Genomic DNA, 21,498 nt, shown 5'->3' with positions numbered 1-21,498 from the left:
ACACAATTTCAGCAATTTGAGAATCCAGAAAGAAAAGTTAGCTACTCTGCAAGGGACATTCACTTCACAGGGAGCCTGTGCAAAGCTATGCCTCTATACAGATCCTTAAGCTTGTGATGTATTGTGTGTACTGTATCTTGGATAAAAGAATGTTTTTCTTACTAAAATGATGGTGTTGTATCCATCTCTATATTTTTTAACTTCATCTACTGCCTGTAGGTATGTGATTCTCCTATAATTGCTAAATTTGCTTATATTAGCCTATTGTGATATGTGTGTGTGTGTGTGTGTGTGTGTGTGTGTGTATATATATATATATATATATATATATATATATATATATATATATATATATATATATAGATATGTATGTATGTATGTATACATACTTTCATGTCTCTGTGTTTAGATAATATGTATTAGGTACCGATTGCTCAGTTTAATTGTTGCTATTAACCAAGAGTTTGCATGATATCTTAGAATCTTGGATGATCAACACTATATAATATATGGACATTTCTGAAGTTTTTGCATACATTCTTGTTAACACTTTGTCTCCAGCCTTTTCAGTGTTAAAAGGTTTTGCCAATCAACTTATCCCTGTATGCATATGCATTGCACTTGTTGAATGCTATTATATATTAAACTAGGAGAAAACAACTGCAAGAAGTATAAATATTGCTAATCCATATTAACGTTAGGCAAATACATTGCATTTATTTTTCAAGTGATTGAAAGCAGCTTCTGCACTAGTAGGGGAAAAAAAACCATAAAGACATAAATACTTGCTAGTCAGAATAAGCAATGTACAATTTAATACTTGTTCTTCATCTGGCAATCCTAAATGAATATTCATGTTAAGAAAGCACATCTTGTTGTGTCTTTCGGCTTTTTCCGGTTAGGGGTCGCCATAGCGGAACTCCGGTCCACTAATGATTGGCAGTAGATTTTTACGTGTCAAGTTGCCAGCTCGGACGCACAACCTTCAACAAAGGTATGCCCATTCACGCATGTCTCCACACAGAAGACGCTTTAGCTGAGAATCGAACAGGACAATGTCATACTGTGAGGCGACAACGATACCGCATAATCACCACCGCAGTCTGAAGAAAGCACATCTAATGATCTTTATTCACACATATAGAAAAAAAAACACCATGTACAGGGTGTTGGGCAGGGTTTGGGCAGTCCTTGCTACTGCACATCTGGTGGGATAGTGTTGGAAAACAAAGCTGAGATGAATGCCTCTGCAAAATATGTGAGAAGTTAAGCTTAAAAAAAAGTAGGTGGTCAGTAGTAGGCATGAGAATATTATGCATGCCGGCGCAGGGGGATCGTTACCCTGACTTACTTGCGAAATGGCAGGCTTTGAATATTAACACCAGCTATAAATAGATGGAACTCCTTATAAGTTTCTTTACCCTGGAGACAGAGGGGCTCAAGAAGGAAGTACAGCTTTTGCTGCATAGGTTGGAGACTGAATTTACTGACCATAGGAGCATACAGCGATTAAAACAGGTTTACACTTCCTTTCAGGATAATGCAGAAAAGTTACGGAACAACAAGGTTAACAAAATGAAGAGGGACTATGAGGATTTCTCAAGGGGCAACATTTTCGTTTGGCCCAAACATCAGCGGTTGCCTAGGGACCATCATGAGCATATTGAATGGCTTTCGGAGGCATGTCCTGAGGAGGGGCGTGCAGATTGTGTCAGGGACGCCATAGAGACACGCACAACGGTAACGGAAAAGTCACTAGAAAGCACAACGGTAACGGAAAATTCTTCTCCAGTCTTCCCATCGATGCCCTGTGAGCAGGCTGGCGTCATTAAAGAACATGTTCTTAATAACCTTCCCGAATACTCCACAGACCTTTTAGCAGCTGCAAACATAGGCAGCACTGCCCCGAATTCTCTTGGGACATCACCTAAATACACTATGGGTGTTGTAACTGATTCTGAAGGGACTGCGATTACGACAACTGCAATAAGGGTTCCTGAAAGTACAGATACAGGAACAGGGGTGTGACCCAAGGTGTTACAAGGGCAGAAGCGTTTTTTGGAACAGTTACCAGCCCCTGTCAAAAAGAAAGGGGCCTGGAAGAGATCACAAAGCGATGACAGAGAAGTGGGGAAAAGGAGGAGGACTTTACAATGACTGTTGAGAATCATACCGGTATTGTGTATAATTTATCTTCTTATACACTAACGCAGGAAGAACTGTTTGTTTTGAACAAAGGATTAACCTTTGTACCCAGTAGGAATTGTTCATATAATGAAGTTATCATGGATGTCATGTTATTCTGTAGAAATATCATGTTAAAATTGATGTTTGGTAATAGTGCCAACAGTCACTTAACACCCAAGAAAGCTAGTGGCTTTGTACCACCACTTACACCCACTTTGCACCTCTTTATGAATGCATGTGAGAGGGACTTAGTGAAATATTATACAGAAGGGCATTTTACCAGATATTTTAATTTAACTCAAGAGCAGACTAGAGCTTTGCATAATTTGGCCCATAACAATTGTTTAAGCATAAAAACGGCAGATAAGGGTGGAGCAATCGTTATAATGGACACAGATTGGTACAATAATAAAATAGAACGAATGTTGAAAGATGATGCAGCATACGTAGAAATTAACCCCTTGCAAGTGAGACTTATAATAGATAAAGTGCATTTGAGTTTAGGGAATTTGAGGGATAACATGATTATCACAGAAGAAGTGTACCAATTCCTATGGATAGACAAACCAGTAACCCCCATGTTCAAAGCCCTGCCAAAATTACACAAGTCCTTGAATGACCCACCCCTCAGACCTATTGTATCGGGCAGGGGATGGGTGACTGAGAACATTTCTATATGGATAGAATTTTTGCTCAAACCTTATGTCGAACAGATGAGCTATATTTTGGTAGATACAAGACACTTTTTACAGGTTTTGGGTGGGATTACCAAACCAGAAGGTGTAGACAGATTGTTAATGATTACACTAGATATCAATAGCCTGTTCACCGTTATTAATAATGATTATGGCATTTCTTCAGTTGGGGCACTTTTGGCCAGTTTGGGAGTTACGGAAAGTAAGGTTCAGCTTGCTAAGGCTTTGTTGACACTTGTTTTGGAAAACAACGTTTTCCTAGGGGCTGGTTCAATTTATAGGCAAGCACAGGGGGTTGCCATGGGCACTCCCTGTGCCAATACCTATGCGAACCTGGTACTTTCACAATGGGAAACCACTAACATTTTGAACAACGAAGCATGGAAGGATCACATTCTTATGTACACATGTTTTGTGGATGACATCTTTATTTTATGGAATGGTGATTCCAATTTGTTTGAATCCTTTTTGTCCTATATACACTCTACAACTACATTTCTCAAGTTTACGGCCAAAACTTCTTACAGTAGTATTGAGTTCTTGGATGTTTGTATAACACAAAGTTTTTCCTCTAACCTCTATAAGAAGGAATGCTGGAAGAATACCCTTTTATCATTTGACAGCATGCACCCTCGATATTTGTTTCCTAACATTGTCAGAGGTCAAGTGAGTCGGGCATCCAGGGTGAGTGCAGAGGATATGTATGTTGAACAGGAATTGTTTAACCTTACAGGGCATTTTGAGCAAAGAGGATATGGAAGGAATATGGTCAAGAAAGTTATTGAAGAGAGTAAGGTACATAGGCAGACTAAGTATAAGCCTTGGTTAAGAAAGCAACATGATGGGACATCTACTGAGAATAGACAGGGTAGTATAACACAGGGAGACCTTAAGATTATGTTCACATATGGAAGTAACATGGGTGATATTTGTAAAATCATACGGAACAATTGGAACATTCTGACTAGCGACACCAATCTTAAAGGTATCATTGATAATAGTCCAGGTTTCCGGTATAGAAGGAACAAAAACCTTAAGGATTTTTTATGTAATGAGAAGACTTTACATAATGACAGGTCCTTTCGAATCAGTCCAGGTACACTCCCCTGTGGAGCATGTAAGGCCTGTGCCAGCATAAATAAGGAGGTTAATTTTGAACATCCAGTGACAGGCAAAATTTTCAGCTTCAAAGGGAAGTCTACCTGCAGGACCAACAATGTAGTCTATTTGGCAGAGTGCCAAAAGTGTCCAACTTTTTATGTAGGGATGACGAACAACATGTTCAAAGTGAGAATTTTGCAGCACCTCGGTAGTATTAGGAATGGAGATTTTAGCAATGCCTTATTTAGGCATGTCCAAGAATACCCTACACATAGCTTTTCATTTAGAGTCATTGTAAACATCAGGTTGAGCAATAGGGGGGGGGACATTAAATTGCATACAGCATTGGCTGAAACAAGATGGATAATAGAACTAATGGCACATAGACCTCCTGGGCTCAATGATGTAGTACCTGTAAAACCCACTCTTTTGAATAGGCGGGTTTATCATTGAATCTCATTGGTTGTTGCATAATTCAAATATGGTATTTGTTGAATACTTGTTGTCTGACGAAGGGTGTAACCCGAAAGCGCTTACTCTGTGTTTTAAGGATTGTGTTTTATTAAATATTTATTGATCTACAGCAGTGTCCTGTTACTTTTCGTTTCATTTTTAATCCATATGTTAGGGAGAAAAGAAACCTATAGATTGAGTTCAACTATAGGAGAGGGTGGAGTTTTCCTTTAACCTTCAATTTGCTAAACATTTTTTTTCAAGCAAAGTTTATTACAGGTTTCAAAGCTATCAAACATTTCCATCAAATGTCTGTGGTGGGTGCTGTTTGCACTGTAGCTTGAAACTAGACCATAACAACAATTAAAGGTGCATAATATAGAGGATTATGATCAGACCTCCGATTATAACCATATTGTTATGTATTTGAGAAGGGGCATCAAGAAATTCACCTTGAGACTTGAATTGACATCCATTTTGAGAACACATAAACAGGGTTGTGATTGAGACATATACTATAAAGCATGTGTTTTACAGCCTTGAAAACTGTAACATATTTACTACTGCCATACACAAAGTAGTCACCACAGAATAGTGTCGAGAAGACATTTAAAACTTCATAATTCACTTGGACTTTTTTAAGTCTAGTCTAGATAAAGTATCAAGTGTTTAATGGATTCCTGTCATTCTTCTGTTGAGACTAGCATGAGACTAGAGCTTAACAGTGGTGAAGAGTACATAACTGAAGCTTATTAATACCTTCCTAATGTCTGGGAGGTGCTTGTTAAACCTATTTTCCCAATTGTTGAGTCAAATCATGGAGCTCTGTGCACTACAAACAGTGTTATCGAGTTTCTTGTGTCTAAAAGTACACAATAAACTTATCAAATTGGCTTTTTTGGAGAACAATAATCATATACCATATAGTATATAAATGCATTAGCCTAGGAAAAGTAAATTAGCATGATATGTGAAGGTTCAGTAGACAGTCATTTCTTGAATGATACAGGAAAGGAATTTAAATGTGATGGCATCAGATCCCAAGAATGATGTAAAGAAACCATTATGATAACGCCCCACCCTCCTAAGAACATTGACCGAGATCATTGTAATAAAGTTTCTCATAATAGTTATTTGATGCCAGTAAATAGTCACCATTTTTGTATCACCAGCTACAGACAGCAGTTGGCTCAAATACTGTAGAACTTAAAGCTTTAATTAACAGCTAAGTATTGTACCCAATCACTGAGTAAATGAGACCTGGTTTTATCTGCATGAGACTATGTGCATCTGATTGGCTGCAAAACAGCCCTCAAAGTGGTCCTAATAACAAAATTCTTGTATCTGGTACACTGTTGTAATAATTTCCCTAAATGTTTTTTAACAATCTAATATCGAATGCTTTGTAAGTAGGAGATTGTCTACCAAGATTGAATGCATTGAAATTTACGCATCACCTACCTGATTTCTGTATGCATGTGTATGTTTGCTACATTACATTTTAACTGACTTCTGTGTTTCAAATCAAATAGGTGCATCAAATGTGTGTGACTTAAATATATAACCCACTTACTCGTTGTCTTTGCAAATATCTGCAGATGGTCTGGTACTGCTGAGCTTCTTCAGACATTTTCAGTGCAGACTACTTAAAGTAATGCTGCTTAGACATAGAAGGGTGAAGCCCTGAATATGGCTCGATCACCCTGGTTCAGGTAAAACCCCAGGTACTGCTGGAGTAGGCCAGGGAAGGTGGGAGTAAATGGCCATTTCCAGCTTAACCATCCTGGGGAAGGGAAGGAGGTGGAAAACCTGCATATCTGCACATCAGCAGGCAAAGGGGGCAAAAAGAACCTAGAAACAAATTAAAGTGATAATATACTGCCCTTTACAATGAGTCTGCAGTAGGGTACACTAGTTCCTGCCCCCTAATGCCATCATCTGTACTGAAAGGATCAACCATTAATTATCCGGATGCTGTTGGAATCCCAAGAAAGATGCTTCTCACAGAGAACCTGTAAACCTGATAATTTCACAAACTCTGCAGTTCTACATTGGATGAATACCCCCCCCCCTTCAAACAGAGGCAATAAAGCTAAGAAACCAATCAGATTTTTTTTCACACTGGAGTGCACACCAATGTAGCATAAGAAAAAATTAAGATGAACAGACTGTTTGTACATTTGGGATCATGTAATGGATGTATCATTGGACACCATCTCATGTGGTTGTGGTATTTTATTATCTTATATAGTTGGCTGATTTTGGCCACCCATCTAGCTTAGGGATACAGCCATGATTTTGTGTACACCATCTTCTATACCAGCAACTATTATAAAGACCCCCAACAAGTATAGCCCCTTCTTACGTCCAAAGAGTGTATGTTTGTGGACAGCATCTTTCTAATTCTGAAAACTGAAAAAAAATTATGCATTTAAGAAAAAAAATACACAATGATCAAACAAGAAATTCTGAAAAAAAAGAAATAAAATGTTTATCTATAACTTATGAAAATAGAGCACCTGCATACCATTTTTAATAGTCACACATAAGTTGATCAGTGGAGCACCTGGATACCATTGTTATTAGTCATATAGTCATACATAAGTTGATCAATGCACAGCAGACAGCTGTGAGGAAAAGTAGTCCACATACTATAACTGGTCAAATATAATGACGCATAGACACAACAGTAGACATAAAGGCTGTTTCCCAGTAACAAAACGTCAATACCAGACTGTTTAAGAACCACCAGCTTGTTATTTTATGGTGCTTGAGTAATGCATATTACATAGCGAAACTCTAACACTTTGAAGGTCATGTTATGTGTTTTAAGTCACTCATTATGCAAAATGACAAAAGCACAGTAATGTCAGCGTGTAAAGCACAGTGATGTCAGCATGCAAAGCACAGTGATGTCAGCATGTAAAGCACAGTGATGTCAGCATGTAAAGCACAGTGATGTCAGCATGTAAATCACAGTGATGTCAATATGTAAAGAGCAATAATGACAACATTTAAGCACAGTAATAACTACATTTATAGTGAAAAAAACAATACTTAGAACCTCCTGACAACATTAGGCTCTACTGGTGTCCTGTTTCCTCAGATCATTTATGATATGCAGAACCCTACAGCGTACATTATTGGATACAATAGAAGTTCCACACAAATAAAAAACAGACATGGCAAAGATTGATAATAACATAAGAATAAGGGGCCAGATTCAATAACTCCTATGCTAAGTGTACACGATATGTATTCAAGAACATCCCTACCAATTTTTTGTGCTTTCTAGTGACTTAGAAAGATTACACTAGGTGTACATGTAGTCTACACTTTGTGGTAACCTTTATGAATCCCTGTCAATATTTAAAGCTGCAAGAAAATCAGTAGGAAACCTAAAATTAGGAGAAAGAAGGTGTGAGTTATGCCTGTTTTCTCAGTTCAGTCAGAACGGTGTACACTTAGTTTAGGCGTTATTGAATCCCGGGGAAGGTTTAAAACTCAAGTTGTAACAATAGTCTCCTCTGTGACTAGCCAGTGTAATTGGTACCTTCAGCAGTGCATACCAAATGCAGAATTGATGGCATTTTAGCAGCAGTACTGATATGTATTTCATAAACAGAATCATGTTTTATCAGTGTAGATTAATGTGTGTGTACAGCTTTATGAAGCTTTCGAGGGGCTTGCACAAATGTATAAGTACTGAGCACGCACAAGCCTGAGTGCAATTTTGTTGTAAGCTATTGAGATGTAAGCATGTATGTCTATGTAGTCTGTCAGTTAATCAGGTCATTTATGTTTTGTACTGCTGCTATCCATCCTGATGTGTTTCTCTGTAATTAAGTATATAACAAACTATCCTACCTGTTCGTCATCTATACTAGAGGGGACGAGCAAGAGTCAGCATACACTGAGTGCACTGAAAAATAAGCAAAATGGAATCTTTGGTGTGCTTAGCAGCACAGCTCTGCACACCATTCATTTTAGTGAAATACTTGACTCATCAGTGTTTTGAATGGATGTTGCTATAGGGTAGGGTACATAGCATAGTATAGCTGACTGTCCTATAAAGATAAAAAAGCAGCTAATGCTAGAGGTGAGAGTAGATGTGCTAATGGTTACATACCACAGGAGACTGTGTGCCTTTAAATGTTACAGTATGAGTGTCACCAGAAGGAAAAATACATTTTAAGTTATGTGCACAGCATAGCAGGTATTGTACCCCACAAACATATATATATATATATATATATATATATATATATATATATATATATATATATATATATATTTATTTATTTGTGTGTGTGTGTGTGTGTGTGTGTGTGTGTGTGTGTGTGTGTGTGTGTGTGTGTGTGTGTGTGTGTGTGTAGATCCATATCAGTTGAATGAGTTTTCAGAAACTCGAAATTCATATCGGCAAGATGATATGATCAAATTTCTGAAACCCTGCTGTATGCAGAAACTGCTTAATGCTTATAAGATGTCTCATTCTACCTTCCTTAAAAGCATATTTAATCAAACTAACAAAGAACTTAAGGGAACCATAAGGAAGCTCAAAGCTGAATACAAACTTAAAATAGCCACTAAAACCAAAAATAACTGCAAATCTTTCCCTGTCAGGAAGTTAAGAAGTAAAACCCAACAGTGATCAGAGCTAGTCCACAATAATACTATACTCTCTGACCCAAAGGAAATAGCTAATATCCTACTTGACACATTTAGTACAGATTTGACTGTAACCAGAGTTATAGCTATCCCACAGGTTTCACAATCACAGCCAACCCCTTTATTTACTATGGAACAAGTTCTCTCAGCTCTTTCAAAAGCTAAGAATACTTCATCCATGCGGCCTGAAACATACCAGGTTTTCTGATTATCAGTACCAAATATGGCCTTTCCGAACACCTGCTTAAACTATTTAATCTAAGCCTCTCCATTTTCTTACATTCCTGAGGCCCCGAAAATAGTCATTGTAATGCCATTACTCAAGGGTGGCCCAACCACTGACCCTAGTACCTATAGACACATTAGTCCCACTAGCCTCATATGTAAAGCTATGTACTGCATTATCTCAGACTTCATCAACCTGGACATTTAAAATCTCTCAACCCTGGACCCTCATCAATTTGGCAACATCCAAACACTCTTTCTTAATTAGTCTGAGGTGACATAACACTGGAGAAAGATCGTACAGGAAGAAAAGATATTTAAATTAATTTATACATATTTTCTTCCAGTATGATGTATACATTAATTTATAATATCAATCATATCATCATGCACACAATTTCCTGTGGATGACACTGGACACTGTGCCCTTTCCCACTTGTACAAAACATTGCCCACAGTACTTTTTTACTTGGATAGCATGTGTCTCGCGCACAGTGTGGCCAGTGTATGCAGGGATGAGCACAGGCTTGTTGCAGCTTTGCATTTTATCACTTTTGATATTGTATATAATCTACCATTCTGCCCCGTAGTTATGAGCTGACCACTGCCTGTTAAGCAGTGCCACAGCATACTGTGCCCACCTATGTCAGACAAAGGTGGGCACGGCATACTGTGCTCACCTTTGTCTGGCATAGTCATCCCCCTAGTCATCCCCTGCTGCTGGCTGCTCTGCAGCCTCCTCATTGGACTTGTCTTCTACTGTCTGCTGTGGTGGAACTTCTTCCTCCTATATGCATACTCCTTGCTGCAAATATTTTCTCAATATTATGTTATGAAAAGATGCCTGTCACTTAAATCCAATAACCATCCTCCCAGTTCTGGAAAAATGTCTTGCAAAGATAGTCTACACCCAACTCTCTCTATATATCTGGCAATACTAAATGCTTTCCTCAAAACAGCATGGATTCTGGCTTGGACGAAGTACTATGACAGCACTTTGGTCCCTAACTGATGACATCCTGCAAAGCTTTGATAGTGACCTCTTTACAGGTGCCCTATTTAAAGATCTGACAAAGGCATTTGACCTCATTGATCATTATCTTCTCCAAAACAAACTGGTGTTAGTCCAGACATCACTCCATGGTTTAAAACTTCCTCAGTGACAGTCACTTCAGAGTTAAAATAGGATCTTCCCAATCATAATCTGCACCTATTTCTAAAGGTGTACCAGGATCCATTCATGCCCCCTTCTCTTCTCCATATTAATTAACAAACTTCCTTGTGACCTCTCCCATCTCCCACTTATCTTCTATGCCGATGACATGGTCATCTACTGATCAGGTCACTCTCACACCAACATTCAGTGCCAGCAACAGTCATGTGAGCTCCACCAATGGCTCTTAAACCATAAACTACTTCTCATCCTCACCAAAACCAAAACTATGCTTTTTGAAACACCACAGAAAAGTTACCAAGCACCTGACTTTTTAACTATCTTTGACTTATACAAGCATTCCGTAGAAACAACTTCCACATTCAAGTGCCTAGAATTATGGCTTGATCAATCACTAAACTTCCCTTTACAGATAGACAAAGTGAGAGCCAAAATAAACTCCAGTAGCGGCCTTAGGTCAGCTGGTGCCCTAGGCAAAAGAGCTCCACGGCACCCCCCCCCCACACCACCCAGGTGTCCCCATTTTGGTCTACCTACACTAAATAAATATTGGAAAAGTGCTCCTGCTACAGCGGTGCTCTAGGCAGCCGCCTAGTTGGCCTATACCTAAAGCCGGCTATGTATACTGTTCCGGACAAAAGATCTCCCCTTTTCTATGTCAGCCAGCCAGAGCAGTCATTGGTAAAGGAGTTCTCTTTTCTCAGCTTGAATATGGGCTTCCTCTTTTTGCTTCTGCCTCCAAGAAAAACATTGCCATACTCCAGACTATTGAATATATCAAAAGCAATCAACTGAAGTGTAATTGCTATGGAATCACCAATGAGTGTATGACCACCTCTGAGTTCGTAAAAAAATATGTTTATTCCACAACGGTAAAAAAAAACATGAGCTGTATACACATTAAAAAGTTAAGCTCTTTCACCCACAGCACAGTGGGCTTCATCAAAACATAATAATTACTTTGAATACACCTTATATTTGAGAACTGGTGCCAAATTACAGCTGATGTTAAGCTTATAGGCTTTTGAACTTTTAAAGCGATATCTGCAAAAATATTAGTACCAGCTGTCTGGCTCAATCTGCCATATCTAAAAAAAAGCTCACGAACCATAACAAGAAACATATCAATAATGAATTCCTCCAAACATATGGTGTATAAAATCAAAAACAAAAACAAAATCAAAAACATTAAATGTTTAAAAGCTTAACATCAGCTGTAATTTGGCGCCAGTTCTCAAATATAAGGTGTATTCAAAGTAATTATTATGTTCTGATGAAGCCCACTGTGATGTGGGTGAAAGCGCTTAACTTTTTAATGTGTATACAGGTCTTGTTTTTTTTTTACCGTTGTGGAATAAACATATTTTTTAAAGAACTCAGAGGTCATCATACACCCATTGGTGATTCTGTGGCAATTATACTCAAGACTATCTCTAACAGCATCTGCCAATTGATTTCAAACTCACCTTTCAGTGAGCATCATTATATCACCCTAGAAAAAAGCTAAATGGCTACCCATAAAACAAACGTCTAACCTACTTTTAGGATCCCAACTCTACAGACTACTCCAGTTCCACACATTTACTCCCCTTGCAGCTAGACTTCATCAAAAAAGTACTCTTACAAACCAAGACACTTCTCCCAAGCCACACAAACTCTCATTACCAATAGAAACAAACTCCACAGTACTGCACATGATTTCTCCTCTTAGGCACTTACTCACTGGCAAGCTCCCCCCATCAACATAAAGGAAATCAGCATTTATTCCAGATTTAGAAAGCAGGTCAAAAAACACTTCTTCATCCAAGCCAAATGCTCCTGCTTTAATACAGGACATATCACCTAACCCATCTCCTTCCTGGTCTCTTCTCCTCTCAACCTTGGCCCACTTCAGAAACTAATATATATATATATATATATATGTGTGTGTGTGTGTGTGTGTGTGTGTGTGTGTATGGTACATTGTACTCTACTTGATTGCACGTTGCACTGTGCTTGTTCATTAGGATGCATATATATATACATTTTTCTCTGTAATTACTCTGAATTACTCTGCTATACTATAGCTTACATTTTTGTATTTTTTATTTGTGAAATGTTTTGTATTTCACCCCGGCTGTGCCTGAAATTGGTCAGTGTTGATCAGTGCATTAACCCGATAATATAAATAAATACATTTGTGAAATAGCACATTCAGAAAATATTTTAGTACATGTGCTATGGTTATATAGCAGTACACTGTCAGATGCATCCAGGAAACTAAAGTAGGCTTTCAGCAAGCCAAACACATGCTCAATAATGATCCAGGTTTGTGACAGGGTATAGTTGTAGCTACTGTGAGCAAATTTCTGTTTGTAAATTTCTGATAGGTGTCAACTACAGCTCCAGGGCATATCTGGCATTGCCAGTAACATGCCCCAGGGAAATCTCCAGCACAAACTCTTAATACAGATCACATGTTTTCTCTGTGTGGACTGCCCGGGTGGACTGCAGCCAAATTATAGATCACAACTTGTGTATTACAGACCACATGACAGTTGGTAGAGTGGTAACATTTATGGTTAACATCCCTTCTTCTCTTCTCACCAGGAGGGGGTCTTTAATTTAGTGTGGATGCCCTCAGCACCTTAGGCAAATGGGCTATGTCATAATAAAAACTTGAATGGTGTTGGCTGTTTACTTTTTGGTATGAGGAAACCACATATGTTCCCCCACATGCTGTAGCATGGTATTGAGGAACTGGCGGAGTATCATTGAGGCAGATGCCTGGGATACCCTCATCATATCCCTTTAGTTAGTATTCTCAAAGACACAGAGACTTTGGTATCTACATAGATAGGTACTCCATACATCCCATGGGCCTGAAAATAAGGCTGACTCATCTCAACTGGCTTCTTCATGGTGACTCTGTTCACAAACGGGATAACATAAAATGTTAGCTGTGGTTGGATGACACAGCACCTTTGTGGTTCATGAAGCACCACACAATGTCTACCAGCAGCAATTACAGCTTGTTCAGGTTTGTTAATGCTGCGGCTACTCCATATATTGTTTCATGAGTCTCCTCTTGTAACACAAGGCTTTTACTGCAGTCAAAAGCTCTGGAGCTAGCACAGTTAGTCATGGAATATATATGTACATTTCTGCCATGTTTTTATCTTCATTTGAATCTACATAGTCCTTCATTTTAATAATCTTGCTCATTACCATATCATGATAATGCCATTAGCATACTATGTGAGCTGTGGGATTTCTCAGCCTTCCTTGCTCACACTTAGTGTGTCTTTGAACTGGCCACAGCTTACATGTGGCAGATCATCATGCACATTTGCTTACCACAATGTGGAAAATGTTTCTGACCAGGGCAGATCTTAATTACAAAATACAAAATATTTAAAAATCAGGATGTAGCCAAGTGGAAAACCTCTAGCTAAACACATGGAATGAACTGAAAAGACATTTAATGTTATAAAAATGTTTTACTTTTAAAGGAAATGTTGTATTATTCATCATTTCATTATCCATTAATATACTAGATCTGTAGGTAGTTTATGTACTTTAGAGATATTTAATAAACTGTTTATAAATAAAAGAACCTGAACCTCATTATTTCATTTTAATAATGTTGGGAATTACAATTTTGGAGAACTATACTCAGAAAAAATGTCAAAGAGAATATAGAAATCTCTCAGAGCTCTAAGATTTTTTTCTTTATATTCATTTTAGACTCATTCACTGGAGTAGAGTACTAATCCACATGGACCTTTCTCAGAGTGGAATGAGCAATGAATTAAGATGAAAATAATTCTGGAAAAAAAAAAATTTTTAGGATATATACTTGCTTGGCTTGGGAGTGCCTTCTGTCTGGAGTCTGCATGCCCTCCGAGCGGTTGGGTAGCGTTCGAAAGACATGCTTGCGTAAATGGGCGTGCCTTCGTTGAAGGTTGGGCATTGAGCTGGCACCTCTGCGTTTCGTAAAAATCTACTGCAAATCATTAGCGGACCGGAGTTCTGCTGTGACGACCCCTTACCGGGAAAAAGCCGAAAGACAAACAACAACAACAACAACTTTAATGAGAAAGGAAAATGATAAAAAAAACATCTTAATATAATTTTGAATAGAACTCTGTGATTTGACTAAACTGTCAAGCTGTTCAGCATGGATTAGATGCCAGGTCATAACAAGGGGTTTTATAAACCACAATAACATTATTAATATTACTTTTTGTAAAGTTTTATAAACAACTTACAATGCATCTGTTACCACTCTAGCTACAAGCTATCAGCACCATTTTATACATCCTACAATGGGCATTCACATCCAGCTAAGCAGTTTGTTTGTCACTTAGTTGTTGGAGTGTTTAGAAAAACATGAGACGTATATATAAATAAATAGTATAAAAACAAACAAAATAACCAAATTAAAGTCACCGATAACCAACGCCAGTACTTACAAGTCTGAAAGGGATCACTGCCACTAAGTTCATACAAAAATTATTTAAGTGTTTTCATCTGGAATACAATATCCAGACTTCTTCAGGGAAATTAAAGAAAAAAATACATCTTGGTTAAATAAAAATAATGGTAATCATATGACAAATTAAAGATAATTAATATGAAACCAAGATTTGAAAGACAGTACAAATTAATTTAAACCCTATTCAAATAAATGTTACAATTTAAATACTTTAATTAAATGCATAAAAATAAAGTATGACCCAGATGTTTTTGACTATGTTTAAACAATCTATTATTTTCCCGAATATTTCTTGATGTCATAATAATTTTTATTCATGCATTTAGACAGAGCCTTTTCCATTTTGCCTACATAAAATGAATCACATGTAGAATATAGGGCTACTCAAACAACACCTCTAGTGTTACAATCACAAAACTGAGACAATTAAAACTTCTATCCCTTAATACATACATTAATCCCCTCAAAATGTATAGGCAATACTTACAGTACCCACATATATTTGCACCCCCAAAATGGTCAGGGGAAAAGGTTTCAATCCTATTCCTATTCAGTTCAAATTTATTTGTATATTCTGTCCTCTTTTGTAAAGAAAACAAGGGTACTCACCTATGAGATCTAAAACGTCATTTGAAAATTTAAAAATACACCTATTACTTTTAAAAATATCCTTCACATATCTGATATTAGGTTGAAATTTCTGAAATAAAGCTTTGTCAAAATCCTTATTCTAACCACCTAATTGTGTATTGCTAACATTTATGGGATTTTTTGAGGCACCACTAGACAAACCCTTCCCCAATAAGGTAGAAACATTGATGTGTCTCCCCAAAGTGACTTCTCTTCTTTTAGAGAAAACCAATTCATCATAGTACCCTCTGTGTTTAAATATATCAGACAATTTATCACTTTCCTTTTCAAACACAGAATCATCAGATACCATCCTAACCAACCAAAAAGCAAATTGTCTTTTAACTTAAACTTTTTTTCTGTGCTAATGAAAAAATGGAGGTACGAGTTAGAAAATGTGGGTTTCCTATATATCATAGGAAGAACCGCCCTTATTACATCCCTCGAAATTTCCACATCCAAAAAATTAATCACCTGTGTAGAGTATTGAGAAGTAAATTTCAGAAATGTGGGTGTATTATTAATATAACTCAAAAATTCCTGTAAGATATCTAGATTATCATCCAGATATGTTAGGTAGAGTCTATAACTGGAGGCAAATTTAGATTGAAAGATGAATTTGCCTTCATAACGTAACATTACCAAATGGCATATACCGAGGCACAAACTGCACCTATAGCTACACCCTTTAACTACCTAAAAATCTCCCATTCAAAAATATAATTGTTGTGAAGGATTATATCCATAAAATTAAAAACTAATTGTACATCTTTGTTTGAGAGGAACTCAAAGGATGCAATCACCTTCCTACAAAGGTCAAAACCTTCAATATGGGGAATGGAGATATATAAATTAATCACATCAGTAGTGACAGAAATTAATTTATCGCTCAAATATTCATCATGAAAATTACCAAAAAATCCCAGGAATTCTTGATTGAATGGGGGCACTTATCCAAATAGTATTTAAGCCTTTTATCAATAAAAAGGCTATATGATGGGTTCTAGACCCTTGAACTGCTACTATTGGTCTCTAAGATGGATCACAGTGATCTTTATGCACTTTGGGTATTCTGAAAATAGTCAGAGTAAAGGGTTTGTCACAGGAGACATAAGAAAACCCCCAGGTGTTAACACCCTTGCAATACTAAATCATTTAAAAACATATCAATATTTCTGTAAATAATTTTTTCCCCTTAGAAACAGGGGAGTAATTTTGAATATTATGAAGTAAATTAAGTATCCTGCTCTCATAGTCTATACAGCTCATCAAAACAATCCCAACCCCTTTATTGGGTTTCAAAACTTATAGGGTTCTGCCCATTACTAATTCAAACCACAATGATTTCTCTTGTTATGTAAGATTACTAGTCATAAACATCCTACTATTGAAATTAAACTTATAAATATCCCTTTCACATTTATGCTCAAATAGTTGTAACAGGAGATGTAACGGCAGGTTGTATGTACTCTTGCTCTTAATATGGATGTTATTGTCTCTAAAGTTAGAGTTCCTTTATATTAGGGCTAGGTTTAGTTTCCTTACATACAATTTAAGTTCCAACAAACAATCAGATGAATCAAAATAAAGGGTAGATATGAAGGTTAACCCCTTCTGAAATAAATTAAAATGAGCTTTGGTCACACTGATACTAATAATTAAAATGTTAGAACTATTATAGGAAAACCAACCTCATACTTAACATTTATTTCCACACATTCTGACCCCTCCATTTCTTGGAGGCTCCACCTCTCTGATGATTGCATCCCTTCTCCTTCTTGTTGGATAACTGTAAAAAAATAATAATTTTTATCCCCAGACATCTGGGGAGATAAACTTCTAATTTCCTGATCATCACCTCATAAACGAGGGAATTCCAAGTTCAGGGGAATCAAACACACATGGGGGTTGATCAAATTCAGTATTAAAACCATTTTCCTTGGAAGACCTTGCCCCTTCATATTCTTTAAGATCCCTATTTATTTTTTCATATTTCTATTACTTATGTTAATGTAAACATATCAATCTTTTAAAGATACTTTCATAAAAACCAAAATGCATTTCAAATAATAAGTCATTATGAATAGATCAGCCCAAATCCTGAATATCAGTAAGTAAAACATCAATTTGATTACAGTTGTCCTTAATAAATATCTTCGTAAGTTCAAATCCATGTCTATCAAACATGGCAGTAAGTTCTTTATGACAGATTAATTCGATAACAATCCCGTTAGGGAATTTCACATTCTAAGACCCATTTGCACTCAGAGTCAATACAGGTATTTAATTACAAATTGTCTAACTGCAAACGTTTCAGTTTAATAAATTTATTTTCAAAAATATTCAATGATTCCTTAAGAGTAGGTCTTTTAACTGATGCCTCAGTGGTGAAAACATTGGTATTAAAACCTCTGTTACACCATCCCATGATATTAAAGGGTTTACTCTTACCAGCAGAGGAAGGCAAAGCACCTGATCCATTACTGGATCAAAATGGTAAAGGTTCAGACCTATTTCTAAACATGTCATTGCTCACCAAAACACAGTCCTTATTACAAGAATTAGATCCATGCTGATCATTCTTTAAAAATTCACTGGCATAATCAACTTTATTAGTTGGAAATCCGTTGAAACAGTCACTGGTGGTATTAACTGCTGGACCAGTACATGACACCACCATGTCATTGACTTGTAGCAACAGTAATACCAAGTGTGTTAGCTCTCCAAATAAATTGCCACATTGGCAAACAGTGCTTTCACTCAACATGTTCTTGTTATGCCCACTAAACAGATCCTGGAAGGGCATAGCAAAGGAAGGCCAAAGCAAAAAACCAATGGCACTTCCAAAATGGCAGGTGATGAGGGAAAAATCAAAATAACCAAACCAAAGTCACCAATAACCAATGCCAGTGCTCACGCCAGTCTATAAGGGATCTCTGCCACTAAGTTCATACAAAAATTATTTTATTAATTAAAAACTTTCATCTGGAATAAAATATTCAGACTTCTTCAGAACAAATAAAGAAAAAAATATATTCAGCTTAAATAAAATCAATGGTAATCATGTGACTCTCTCTCTAAATGCATTTATAAACACTATTATGACATCAAGAAATGTTCAAAAAATAATGCATTGTGAAAACATTGTCAAAAACATCCAGGTCATACTTCTTTATTTTTATTGGCCATATTAGAAAAAGTACCACCAAATCCCAGGGGTGGACCTTGGGAAACTATTATAGAATATAAGGAAATTTTATGGCAGTTAAGACTTGAGGTTATAGTTTTGCTCAGTTTAAATGACAATATTGCTATTGATAGTGTGTTGAAATTAAGGGCAGCTAAGCTTTGATTTTAATTGAAAAGCTTTTTTTAATTTTAGAATATACCTTCAAATTATTTTTGGATTTCAAACATATAAAATTTTTTTAAGTTTTTTTTTTAATCTGAGAATGTTATATGTGTTTAACTTAAGTATTTAAATTGTGACAGATATTTGAAAAAGGTTTGAATTAATTTGCACCGATTTTTTTAATCTCGGTTTCGTATTAATTAGCTGTAATTGGTCACATGATTATCTTTGATTTTATTTAAGCTGGATATATTTTTTTCTTTATTTATTCTGGAGAAGTTTGGATATTGTATTCTGGATGAAAGCGCTTAACTAATTAAAGAATTTTTGCACGTACTTAGTGGCAGTGATCCCTTACAGATTCATGTGAGTGTTTTCATTGGTTATTGGTCACTTTGATTTGGTTATTTTGGTTTTTCACTGATCACCTGCCACCTTGAAAATGTTATTAGTATATGAACAACTTTTATCTCTTTAGCTGCATTAGACAGAGGTCAGGTATCAATGCAGCAGTGTGTCCCATAATGTAAGCTTTAATATGAAGCCACTCTATAGCTTGTCAGTAGCATGGCTTTGGAATGATTCATTTAAATTTGATCAAGCAATACCAGATGTCTAGTGGCATCAATGGGATTATTCTGGAGAAACACCTGGAGGTGATACTAAGGCTTAATGACGTAAAATACTAAGTGGAGGTCCATTGTAAAAAAGTAGTTCTTAAATATTTGAAGGATGAAACTAACTTTATATGGGAGAAGTCCAATGATATGAAGTAAGAATAATGTTTATTCAGAGCAAATAAATGAGGCTTTGCCAAATTTTATTTATAGTGGGAAACTATAAAGAATCTTTCTACCCCTTACAAAAATTTTGAGAACTCAGTACTGTCCATATTTGCAGTTTTTGTAATGCTTCTTCAGTAATTTCCCTTAAATTTAAAGGTAGAACCACATAAGTATTCCCAGGGCAAGTAAGCACTTGCCTAACATTGGGAATTATGCCAATTTCCCCTGTGTAGTGAGATCCTAAAGGTGGTATATATATTTGGGGGTGTGTGGGGGTGCGCAGCTCTGCACCTAGGTGGATTTCACCTAGTGCGGTGTGTTGTACTGTAGTGTTGGGCAAGTGTTTACTTGCCCTGGGAATACTTACGTGGTTCAGCATGTCTTCTTCACAGTTTTCATCTTTCAGGTATTTGAAGTACACTCATATATTATTTGAACTGATTAATAGAGCTTTAGTTTGCCTGTGCCATCAGACATACTGTTGTATTCATTTATCAGTTTGTCAAGCTGCTGTTCCTTTCTCATCAACACTGTCTAATGGTTATACCACATTCAGTGATATAACTGTGGAATAACTCAATAATTCTATTCTCTTTTCTTGCAAAACTTTGAAAATTGCTTTGTAACCTTTCCCTCAATTATTTTGGTTTTATCTTGAATGGCGTATTTCATCTGTATGTCTTCTTCAGTTTTGTCTTCAGTTTTCAACCTACTATAGTCTTCCTCCAATATTCTGTTTACTGAGGCCCCTATTTCTAGCAAGAAATGTATGCAAACATGGGAGCACTGTTGTATTGTCTGGTTGACCTCCCAAGGTTTTAGATGTTAGGGGTCTGAATAATCATATTTGATTAAAAGAGATGCATTTATTCATAGTAGTCCTGACCAGCACAATATCTGCACTGATTTTACAATTCTTCCTACAATCACTACTGTTTCTATAGGTTGTCTTGATTCTTTGTCTTTCACTTCACGTTATCTTTTATGATCATTTATCTCTCTTTTTGATTTAGTTTAATTAAGTGGTTTTCTTTACAGTCTGTAATTTTCATTGTTTGGGTATATAGTACATCTTGGAGTGTCTAACAGTTTGTGTAGGGTCCAAGCAAAGGGTAAAAAGGTTATACAAACAATCCATTTAGCAAACACTGCAACAAAGACTCAGCCCAGCTAGAGACTTCACTGAGTAATACCTTACACCTACTCTAGTGGAGGCCATCAGATATATGCAAATGACCCCTTAATGGCATGGCAGTGTTTCAGCTACATGGTTTCAGAATGTCCATGACGACTTACATTGTAAGTCTTTATGGGTACATTCAGGCCAGTAAAGCCAAACTCATATCCCATGGGCCTTCCCTACAGGAGTTTTAAGGTATTACACAGTGAAGTCTCTAGCTTTGCTGAGTCTTTCCTGCAGTTTGTATAGGGTCAGTTCTGGGATTAGCTGTAGCTTTCTTCCTTTGCTGCAGGACTGTATTATCTAAGTTTCAATTTCTTTGTTAATGTCTTTGTAAGCTCATATTTTTCTAACATTACCTTTACACTGGTGTTCTATTTCTGTGTGGTCTCATCTTTCTTTTTCTTAGCACTCCTGAACTAGTATATCTTATATCCTGCAGTTTTTCTTTAGCTCAGAATGACTATTTACAGTGCTTATAACACATTGAAATCTGTTGTTTGGTCTGCATTATACATTAGATTCAATGCAGTTCACACTTCTATTTTTTTTCTTTAGGACTTAGGAG

Source organism: Protopterus annectens, chromosome 4.part1 (genome assembly GCF_019279795.1).
Source record: "Protopterus annectens isolate FY-2018-M chromosome 4.part1, PAN1.0, whole genome shotgun sequence".
Classification (NCBI taxonomy): domain Eukaryota; kingdom Metazoa; phylum Chordata; order Ceratodontiformes; family Protopteridae; genus Protopterus; species Protopterus annectens.
The sequence above is the reverse complement of the archived record's forward strand: the minus strand, read 5'-3'. Positions refer to the sequence as shown.